At 44.6% G+C, this 12,267-nt stretch overlaps 1 protein-coding gene across 7 annotated transcripts in view; it reads right to left on the reverse strand.

Annotated features, from left to right (window-relative positions):
* CNTNAP5 (contactin associated protein family member 5) overlaps positions 1-12,267 on the reverse strand; it is a 426,257-nt gene that overhangs the window by 317,095 nt on the left and 96,895 nt on the right. The gene's annotated exons all lie outside the window — the stretch shown is intronic.

Below are 12,267 nucleotides of genomic sequence, written 5' to 3' on the forward strand. Positions count from 1 at the left end.
AACGTGGGAGTGGAAGTGACAGCATCTCACCTCCATGCTAAGCAGAGAAAAAGTACATACATACAATAGAGAAACTCACAACAGCAGGAGGAGGATAGATTGTACTTAAAAAGAATCCTATACTATGTAGTAAGGTTCCCTCCACCCCCTCCACCCCAAGGAGTTAGGCTAGCTCAAATGTGTGGACTATATGTTATTTACTGTATCTACTTTCTTTTTGTCCCTCAGCTCCTTTTCTCACCATCTCTTCTGAGCAGAACTTGAACCTGATAACCTGCTATGTGACAGCTGAACTTTTGCACCCACAGTGTTTGAATGAGGATGAAGTTAGTCAAAGCAAATTTTCTCATTACTGGCTCTTACATACAAATCCACGATTATAGCACAGGCTTTCATTAGGGGTATAAAAGCATTCATTTTAATGGAATCACCCAGAGAGGAAACACGGGTTTAATTACAGGAGAAGTCCCAGAGTTTAGCAAGATTTCAGACTCCGCAAGTCCCGTCCTTGTACAAATATAATTATAGGGGGAAAAATGTATTAATGCCACATTAAGATTCCAAAACTCAAGACACAAAAAACCCAATGATTTCACAGTAACATTAATTCAGCCGTATTTGCAATTTAGGGCCTGACACAAAGAAGACTTGATGTCAATGGATGCCTTTTTGTGACACTGAGCTACTGAACAGCGTTTGGGGCAGAACAGCGTATTGCAGGAACTGTTGTGCTTAGAATCCCTACCTGAGCTCCCTAGTACACGGGGGAGTGAGCCGCTTGCCCTTTTGTAGGGTGAAGCTACCTGCTCTTGGCAGCACAGCTTCATAGACTGGAATGTAAGGCTCATTCCCATCCTTCCCCCTATTGGTTAATTTGTACTTAACAGCACAAGCAAAGAGCCATTCTTGGGTCTCCCAAAGGCACAGCCAGCTCTTTTATAGAATACACACACACACACACACACCCCAACCAACCGGCCACACAGGATAGATTTCCTTCCATGCATATGCACACAAGAGTCAGACACAATCTGATCCTTCATATTTTGATTACCAGGGAGACTTAAATATAAATCTAAAGTTAGCCACTTTGCAGACAGAGAACTTTACATTAGAGTTAAGAGCACATAAATTAATTTGAAGTGCATAGGCATGCGAGCGCACACCCCCGCAACCTTCTTTATCTGATTGGTTGAATGTATCTCAATGGTTGTATGAAATGTCCTTAATCGTAAGGGAAGACAAACAGAGAATTATTCGTAATAAGTAGAAACACAATGCTAAATCCTGCTCTGAGTTACAATAGTGTAAATCAGGAATAATCGCATCGGCAAAATGAAGTTATTCCAAGTTTATACTAGCATAACTGGAATCAGAACTTGGCCTGTTGTTGGAAAGAAGTTGATAGATTGGTTAAATATTCATTATATGTAGCATGCAAAATGTATTCTTGAAACCCCTAATCTGAGGAGAAAGCTAGTCATTTCACCAGCAGCAAAGCACTTGATCACACTTGCTAATCTTCTGCAAAATATCTAAGAAAAACAGATGTGTAGTCTTCACGATGGGATTAAAAAGGATCGTGTTAACGTCACTTGTCCTCATTACAGAATCAAGAGGAGAATTACACATACCATTTTGTGTTCCTGTTCTGGGCCCTGATTCAGGAACTTGTGTAAAGACTGCAGAATCAAGCCATTAGTCTCAAGATGCATTCAGTATTGTTGAAATGTCACCGCACGGATTTCAGTGCTCAGGATGGTGACTGGACTGGATGCTGGCCTCAATCAAGTACTACACAAATGGCACACACAGCTCTGTCAGCATTTCATCTCATTCCCGATTATCTTTCCCTGCATGGCCTTCTCTCTCGAAACGATCAATACTTGTGTTGAGTTGCCCCATTTCATATAATGGTTTTGCAAAGTGCATAAACATTAAATAGTAACAAGTGACAACAAAACAACCAGCGATCGTGACCTCATTTCATTTCTTATGAGTCTGGTTAGCCTGACACAGATTCAGGCAAAATCATAGAAAGGCTTACATGGGACTCAGACAGTAAAGAATTAAAAGCACGGTAGCATAATTAATGCCAATCAACATGAGTTTACAGAAAATGGATCTTTGTTAAACAAACCTGATGATGTTTTTTCAATGGATTACAAGTTTGTTTGATAAAGATAATTGTGTTGACATCATATATTTAGACTTCTGTAAGGTATTAGACTTAGCCATGCATGATATTCTGATAAAGAAAAAAAACAGCCTTGTACTCAAGTCAGGAATTATCCTCCCATGGGGTGTTTCTAACAGAAAAAAGGAACAATGAGGTCAAATGGTTTGAAGCTGAAGCTAGACAAATTCAGACTTGAAATAAGCCACAGATTTTAACAATAAGGGTAATTAACCATTGACACACCTTAACTAGGGACATAGCGAATTCTTTGTCACCTGAAGGTTTTAAATCAAGGCTGAGTGTCTTTTAAAAGCACTGTAGCTCAATAGAAATTATGGGCTCAGTGCAGAAATTATTGGGTAAAGTTATATAGCCTGTTGTGACGTTACACCCATATTCTTTATGGAAATATACTTATGTTATGGATATGGCATAACAGATTTATTTTATGCAAGATGGGTCTTGTAAGGTATCATTGGAAAGGTTATAATTTACTGAGTGTGATTATCCAATCTGCATGCATGTATCATTTCTGTATCTGGGAAACGCCCACCAGACAACAGGAAACACCCACCAGACAACAGGCCATCAACCTTGATGCACCATTAGGAACAAACAATAAGAACTTTGAACTTATTAATCTCTCTCCTTCCTGAGAGGTGTCCTGGGACATAGCCGTGATACTAGTAGGTCAGGTGCTCCTGTCATCTGGTACTAAACACCATCATGGACTTCTAGTAATTCTCCACTAAAAGATTCCCACCTTATGTAAATCTTATTTAAGGCTGGGGAGAAAGGCAAACAGGACTCTTCTCCATTGCCTTCCTGCCCAAGAAGAAAGACTGCTGAAAGTACCTGAAGAGACAAAGGAATTGAGCTGTGGGAAAGGCAAGGGCTGAGTCCAGACTAAGACAGGAGTCTACTCTGTAAAGAGAAATAACTGGAACTGTAAGCCACAGAGACTCTGCAACTTGCCTACAACAACGTTTAGGGTGAGAAATTATTTCTTGAAACCAGTCTCTAAGATCTTAAGTTTAGTACATGTGTTTTGTTTTATTTGCTTGGTAATCTGCTTTGTTCTGTTTGCTATCCCTTACAATCATTTAAAATATGCCTTTTATAGTTAATACACTTGTTTTTGTTTATTATTAAACCCAGTTTGTGCAATTTATTACTGGGGAGGCAAGAAGTTGTGCATAACTTCTTCCACATTGAAAGAGGGGGCGAATTTATGAGCTTACATTGTATAGATTTCTCTACAGCACAAGACAATATTATTTTGGGTGTACTTTCCAGAAGGGAGCTGCACTTGAGTGCTGGGTAAGTTCCTAGCTGAGTTTTCTCATAGAAAGCTGTTTGCAGACTCTGTGCAAGTCTACAGCTGGTGCATCCCTACCTGTGTGCGTGCGTGCTGCCAAAGGCCAGAGAGTCTAAATCAGAAAAACAGGGAGAGGGAGCCCAGGCTAATGAAGCAGGCAGGCTTAGTGAAATCCCAGTACATCAGGTGGCATCCCAGATGGGCAGGGTCTAACCCATCACACTTGTATTATCCAGGAGGTCAGACTAGCTGATCATAATTGTTCCCTCTGGCCTTAAAAATCTATGAATTAGAATGAGCATTAAATTCATTGTCACTTTTGACTCAAGTAGTGATTTGAACAGAGACCAAAAAATGCAAGTACATCTAGCCTATGTTCCACAAAACTTAGTGGAGCGCAGAGTGGTCCACTTTAGCATGTTATCTGGCCACCAATTACACTGCAGTATACTTTCACATAGATTCTGTTTCCCATTAGGGCTCTAAGACCTAGCTTATAGGAGGTCTGAGGACTTTCCAGTGGCGCTCCTTTAAGGCCATCATCAAATTAGAAAGGGAAAATGTGCAGGAGCAACCCACTCTACAAATACAATCCACACACTACGCAAAAATCCAACACCTCACCCGATTCCTAGGAACTGGCTTTATTCACTAAGAAATCAACAATAAGGTCACAAAGTTCAGCTCCACCCATCTCACTAGACTTGGTTTCTCTCTCAAGAGCCTTCTCTACGGACGGTACAACCCAACTTGCAAAAAAAAAAAAAATCTATTCTCAATATATTTCTTCTTGACTAGCGGGATCAATACCTGCAAAGTGGATGGGGTATCTAAGACAACACTCCCAGACTTCAATGCGAGTCTACTCTAAAACCACAATTCTTGCACAATAGATCCATCCCTACGTATTTAAGTGACCAAAAATAATTTGTTATTGCTCTTTATTCCTATTAATTCTGAGGTGACAACACAGCTAAGCTTAAGTAAATTGGGTTCCATTTCATCTTATCATCAAGGGAATTGTTTACTAAATTCCAACAGGTAAACCACCTGTCCAAACCCACTGATGTCAAAGGCATTGACACTTGGTGCAACCAAGACTGAAATTGACAAAAACAGAATTGACGAAGTTGCCTAATTTGACACACAGGACCTCTATTACTGACGAGATTATGAGGCATGGAAAGAAGCCAGTTGGACTCTCAGAGCCACAAGCTAAATTAGCGTGATTTTCTACCTACCAAACATCTTTTACCTGAAATTTGAAATGGAGATTATTTAATTGGGAATATTGAGACACAATATAGAGCCCCATTTTTATTCATTTTAAGGGGAAAAAAATCTTTACACAATCCCTTTTTAGAGTATAATCACCCTCTAAATTTGATCAGCATTTGAGACTAAATAACTGACCACTTGCTGATGCCTTTTCTTTCATTGTCACAACTTTGAGGAAGTGTGCTCATGAGAAAGTACTTTGGGATAGAAGAGCAGGATGAGACCATGATTTAGAACAACTCCCCAAATTGTCCAGAAACAATGTGCCTGGCAGTGGCACCAAAAATCTACATTTATAGAAAATTGGCACCTCATGACTCTCATAATTAAATTACTGACATACCAGTTTTCTTTAACTGCAGATACTCAATTATTGGCATCAGGACTATCCAACAGAACTTGAAAACATAGGGTAGTAGAATTCAATTTAGCTGATCAGATCTGAAGAAGAACATATCTCATGTGCTTGCTCACTCCTTAAAAATTACTATTAGGCTGATACCACTGTTACTAATGTATACTGACACACCACACCTCCCCCCCCCCTTCCTTCACACACCACATTGGTCAGTTTATTCCCCTGTTACATATTGTCAGAATCCTAGTTGTGAGCTCTCTGGCACAAGTGTACTCACTACCCATCACTGAAGGACTGTGGTACCACCAACCAGTGCTTAATTTGGAATGGAAGTAGTGCTGGGGCTCAAGCAATTTTTTACTTTCGTAAGTGACACGGCAAACCCAGAGGTGCCAGGGCTCAGCCCTGGGTGAGCCCCATCAGAAATTAAGCACGACCAACAACCTTTACACTCAGTGCCATGGCAAATGCAAGTATTTAAGGTGCTTCAAATGCTAATCTCTATAAGCTACAGCAGCTGGTTGGTCTCATTAAAACACTCCAGCAAATCTCACCAGGTGCCACATAATCTATGTGTGGGCCTTCTGCACCTGTGATTGCTCAATAAAATGGCTAAGGGAGAAATTCACTCTAGTACCAGAGAGACGGGATTCAAAATGCTTCTGATATGCAATGTACTCAGTGTAGACATGATCGACTTCAGATCCAAGTACACTACATCCAAATACACTTGAGCCCATCACTACCTCTCCAAGTGTTCTCGTGTGCATTCTGTATCGAGAGATGGATGGCACAGAATTGTCGAGCTAGTCATACTCTCCTCCAGTGTGAGGAAAAAAAATTAGCTGATGTGTCTAATCAAAATAGGTTTCGATGACTTCTTCTCAGTAGATGTTTCTGTATCAAAAAGGCACCACAAAAAGAATCACACAAGTTTACTGCCAATGTCAGTCTGTGCTCAGGAGAAACCCAAGAACTAAAATATGCATGAGGTTGTTGCCGGTCAGGATGGAGATGCATTAGTGAAGCTGTGTAACAGTTGTTATTTTCCTTCATCTGCTAAAGGAGACAACAGGACAGGAAAACACTGATCTCCATTTACAGAGGCCACCTAGAAAGATTAGGAAAGGTTCATAGTTTGTAATGAACACTTAGAAAAGTATGACAATCAATCACTGAAAAGTCCTCAGAAGACTGTAGGCTACACAGTTCTTCCACGCCTGTGGATTTGGATTGCTTCTAGTTGTGCCCTGCGCTCAATGAGGCAATCATGCAGTTGTTGAAGGAGAGATTTTTACTGAGAACTTTCCATTTATTTCTATTCATAGTCAATCAGGGCCACACTGTGCTATCCATTTACTGAGTAGTACGTGACTCTGCCAGGAATCTGACCCCATGGGGAGCTGAGGGCACTTGGCAAGGCATTGGGGATGCATAGGGCAAAACTGTGGCCTATACTGCCGCTGCTTTACTATTAGGAATAACTATTATGTGATGGAAGCACGCACATGTGGTTGGGACCCTATTATGCTGGAAGCTGCAGAAGCATGGAAGACAGAACAGAAGCCCATCAGAGCAGGGACTGTCTAATGACACAAACAGATGAAGGCTAGGGAAGCGGGATACAAAATACAAGCAAATGCGTATGGAGAAGAGTTGGCCCAGCTTGGTTAGCTACACTAATTGGGGTTACAAGAAGAGAAGGAGGGAGAAGGAAAGAGGAATAGCCACTGCTCAATCACCTGGCTTGGCACAATCAGCAGACTGAAGTGACTCTCAAGGAGGGATCTGAAGAATAAAGTATGTTTCCTTCATGCCATTCCAATGTTAGAAAGGGGACATATAAAGGACGGAACTATCCCCTGGGAAATCTCCATGGGCACAGCTGCCCGGGCTGTTAGAAGTCTGGTTGGCTGCAGCGCCCGGCTCCCAGGAAGTGGCGACATGCCCTGGCTCCTAGGCGCAAGGACAGGTGGGGGGTTCCCGTGCACGGAGCCACCCCTAGCACCGGCTCTGCAGCTCCCATTGGCACCTGCGGGTGGGGGCAGCGCAAAGAGCCCCCTAGCCACCTCTGCAACTTGGAGCCAGAGGGACCTGTCACCACTTCCCAGAAGCTGCCTGAGTTAAGTGCCGCCCAGAGCGCACACCCCGAACCCCCTCCCGTGCCCCAACTCCCTCCCGCAGCCCTGAGCCTCCTCCCGCACCAAACTCCCTCCCAGAGCCTGCACCCGCTCCCACACCCCAACCTCCTGCCCCAGCCCTGAGCTCCCTCCTGCACCCAAACCCCTCATCCCCGGCCCCATCCCAGAGCCTGCACCCCCAGCCAGAGCCCTCACATCCCAACCCCCTGCCCTAGTCCAGCGAAAATGAGCAAGTGAGTGAGGGTGGGGGAGAGCAAGCGACGCGGGGGGGGGGGGGGGAACGAAGTGACGGGGGGATGGGACCTCAGAGAAGGGGCAGGGGCTCAGGGAAGGGGCGGGGAAAGGGTGTGCGGCTTTCTGCTGTCAGAAAGTTGGCAGGCTGGCTCAAGGGGGGCCCCTCAAAAAATAAATCACAGGCAGCGATCTCCAGCTCCGGGCTGCTAAAAGTCCCGTGGCACAGCGAGACGCTCAGGTAGGCTGCCTGCCTGCCGCGGCTCCATACCCCTCCTGGAAGTGGCCGGCTGCTAGCACATCTCTGCGATCCCTGGCAGGGATGGGGAGGCAAATCCACATGCTGCCCCCATCCCCAGCACCATCCTACAAGCCGGGGGTGGCACTTGCGGGCGTGGGCAGTGCACGGAGACATGCTTTCCCGCTCTCCCCAGGTGCTGTGCTAGGAGCCAGCTGCTTCTGGGAGCAGTGTGGGGCTATGGCAGGCAGCCTGCCTGAGCCGTGCTGTGCCACCGGCCAGGAGCCGCCTGTGGTAAGCATCTCCCAGCTGGAGCCTGCACCTTGCACACCCTCCTCCACCTCAACCCCCTGCCCCGATCAGAATCCCCCTCCTGCACCCAAACTCCCTTTCAGACCCCATGCCCCCTCCTGCACCCCAATCCCCTGCCCCAGCTCACTCTTGCATCAAACTCCCTCCCAGGAAAAAGACTTGTATACAGGGCCCCCACAAAATCTAATAGCCCCGGCCTATAGGACAGTTAATCCAGCCCTGTTTGCTGTGCTGTAAACCTGACATCAGTCTCTAAACAATCAAGTAGCAAATTAGCAACTTTGGATTTGGGTGTCTGCACCTTTAACAAAGAGAAAAAAACACTTCAAAATGCAAGCACATAGCTGCAGCACTTAGCATGAGACCCTGGCCTGGACCTGGATTAGCCCTGAGCAGCTCCTCCTCCTCCTCTGTCCCAGTCTTATCCAGCTCTGCCCTTGAGCAAATGCAAGGAAGCCTTCTTAACTGGCCTGCTGGTTCGTGATTGGCCAGTATTTCCTCTTGGCCCTTCTAGGCTTGTGGAGGACTGAGCTGTTGGTTACCCAGTCTGAGTGAATTTCCAGGGCATTAATGCCTCCAGCGGGGACAGAGAAGGCCTGATAGAGTCTGTCACAGGAACTTTGACAACACTGAAACTTTTTTCAACAATTTTGAGTCAAGAAATTAATCAAAACTGACTTTCCTGTCAAGTTTTGGCTTCAGTGAATAGGCATTTTTCAACAACCACCACCTTCTGCCAAAAAATTCCTGACCTGCTCTAATCCAGAGTAAATCTTTTTTTTCCCCTAGTTGTCTCTTGGAGGCTCTGGTTTGCGTTTTAAAGCTATTTCTATTTAAGTTGGATTTTTGTTGCCTACATATAATTGTATTCATTATTAAAATACCAATAGAGTTACAGATGGTGTTGAAGTTAAATTGTGTGCATCACTTGGACTGCAACAATAAAACGTCTCTGTACTGGGATTTGAAATTGAAAAGATTCACTTATATTTATAGGCGAGATAAAATTCCTCTTAGCATTGCATGCTTAATGGCTTACTTTGTTTTAAAAACATAAAGCATGCATTACAATGTCTACAACAGTGCTTCAAAGTGGCAACTCCTGCTTTTAGCTTCATTTATTTCTCCCCCCTGCTACCTATAATTCCACTTTACAAACAATGGAAATAAATACTGGAGTATTGCTGTAAAAATTGACCCTGCACCTCTGTAGGGCAATCTAAGCTGGAAGAAAAAGTGAATAGCTTTCATAATGTGCACAAGATCAGCATTAAGATGTACTGACACAAATATCACGGGCACAGCTTATGAAAAAGGCGGGGGATGGATACATTCTTAGAACTCCCCACTCATAATACATATCAGTAGGTCCGTATACCAATTCTTCCACCATAAATTTTCTTACTAATGGGTTGGGGGGGGGGGGAAGAGATCCGACTTTTTGTTCGGTAAAATCCCATTCCTTCTTTTCCAGAGACTGGTTATGCCCACATGCACAGCTGTCTGCTCCATCTGTTAGTGGATAGGCATGGCACATTTCTCAAGATTTAAGGCACTAGAGAAAATACCTAACACGATTACATCCTTTTTTCCCCTCTTGCTACCATGCGAGTAAAACATCAATAGTTAGCTAATCATTAACTTTTCCCAGATGACTTTAAAATTACCTAAATGTTCTTTGGTATCCTGGAAACTCTGACATAAAAGTATAACTCAATCAATCAGCATATCTATATAGCATCTTCTTTACAGTACATAGCGTGCCAGAACACTTGTCCTGAAGAAAACTGTAAAATCCATATGTCTGACTGGAGCTAGTAGAGCTGAAAAAAAAAAGCATTATTAAAAAGGAGGTCTTATTTCTACTGATAAAGCACCAAGACTGTCAGCATAATACCCACATAACGCAGTATCGGTCAGGAGAAAACAACGATGTGACATCCCCTTACAGACCAGAGATGGTAATTTGGAACCTGCACTAGCCCAGCCCCACTAAGCTAACATACAGAAGCAGGGGGTTTTAAGTACATCGGGTGAGAGACCCCTCAAGGAATAATCTCAGGCCCGTACAAGCAATCAAAGGAAGGATGGTCTTGTAAGTAAGGCACTGGATTAGGTCAGGAGGCCTGAATTCAACCCTCAGCTCTAGGCCTTGCTGTGCTCAGATTGGCAATGCCTAACTGATTTAGGAGCCGTCACATTTTCAAAAAGGGATTTAGGAACTCACGACTCTAAATGCCACTGTCAATGGGATTTAGGCTACTAAGTGCCTTTGGGCTGATCTAACATTACAAAGTTAGGTTGCCTACACTAAAAGTTGTCTCCTGCCAACAGAAGCATCCCATTATGGTGACAGAGTAAAGCCACTTCCGAAAATGGCCCGGAGCCATGGTTGACCTACTGAGGCCTACACAGTGTGAGCATAGACACTGAGACACCTGGGCCGACCCCAACAGTCCTCCAACACCTGTTGCACAATGCCCCATTCGTTGTCACAGTGACTGCTCTGGTCACAACTGTAAATGCCATGGCCCAGGGGTCATGGAGACTGGAAGCTGCTCCCCCTTATAAAAGACTCCCCACACACCTTTGAAAAAACCTTTTCCTGATTGCCCATCCTTGCTCTCCCTTGGTGTATGCAATTGCCCAACTGACCATCCTGGCTCCACGTACCAAATACTCTCCTGCCTGGAGTACACAGGAGATATTGGCCCTTCTGGGCCTGTGGGAGAGAAGAGGCTGTGAAGCACAGGTATGGACTAGCCATGGAAACTTGGATATCTATGAAAGGATTGTACAGAAGGTGCCGGCAAAGTAGTACAACAGGGATCAGCAGCAGAACTGCATGAAAGCCAAGGAATGGCACCACACATATCACAAGGCCAGGGAAGCCAACGACTGATCTGGTGCTGACCTGCCACATTTACAACGAGATGCATGCCAGACTAGGCGGACACCCCACCATCACCCTGCAGACCATGGTGGTAAACGTGGAGGAGCCTGAGACAGACCCCTGCCATGAACAGCCAGGAGGAGGAGGAGGAGACGGAGGTGCAGCAGAGAGGTCCAGCCATGCCATGAGACAGGATTTGCTCAAAAGTCCAAAGTCTAGCTAAACCCTCCAGCCAACCAGGGATAAGCCCTCAGTAAGCATATGTATTCATTTCTCTCTACAATGTTTAAATTTAAACATGGTGCTCAGCCCCAACGTATCACAGCACAATATCAATTGGTTTTACTCAGATAAGAAGGACGTAGTAGTACAACAAAACTCATTCCCCTGAGAGAGACAATGTGGGTGAGGGGATATCATTTACTGGACCAACTTCTGTTGGAAATAGAGTCTCTTTCAAGCTTACACAGGGCTCTTCTTCAGGTCGGGGAAAGCTTGGTTCTCTCACCAACAGAAGTTGTTCTAATAAAAGATATGACCTCACCCACCTCGTCTCTCTCATATCCCGGGACTGACTCGGCTACAACTACATTTCATTCCCGTTGCACTGCGGGGAGGTAGGCATATGGAGCAGTTTGTTTATATACGTAGGGATGCCCTTTGTACCATCCTGAGAGATCTCACTGAAACTTTCCTGGAACTACTCTGCAATCCGTTCCCAAAGGTTTCTAGGGATGGCAGCCTTATTTCTTCCTCCGCAGTAAGACACTTTCCCACACCATTGCACGACAAGTTCAGCTGGCATCATTGCAGTAAACAGGCTAGCAGCATATGGACCGGGGTGACTTCAGGATGCCAGTAGCCGCTGAGAGCTCTGTGCCTTTATTACCCTCAAGAGTGATATCAGCTAAAATCAGCACCGCCTATGGAAAATAGTGTCAGTATTTAGCACTACTGCCCTCTACCTGTACCCATGGAATAGGGATTCAATTTTATTTTTTCATGCAACTGAAATTCCTCCCCAACAGCCCTGGCAGAGCATACGCACCACGCCTTGGTCTGGACAGCAGTGCTGTGCAAACACGCTCCAATAAACATATCTGATTAAAAGTTTTTTTTATGGGAATGAGAGAAGGGAGTTTTGAAACTTATCATTCCCTTCCTGTCGTGACTGTAAATCCAAAGGCACAGATGTCCATTTATATCAACAGCTGCTGCCGTTGCTGCCTTGCGGGATGACCCCTGCACATCTGCAGAAAGCCTAACCCTGAGGAGGAGGAGGAGGAGGAGAGAAAAAAAATGACTAGGGAGCACATGTT

Source organism: Caretta caretta, chromosome 11 (assembly GCF_965140235.1).
Source record: "Caretta caretta isolate rCarCar2 chromosome 11, rCarCar1.hap1, whole genome shotgun sequence".
Classification (NCBI taxonomy): Eukaryota; Metazoa; Chordata; order Testudines; family Cheloniidae; genus Caretta; species Caretta caretta.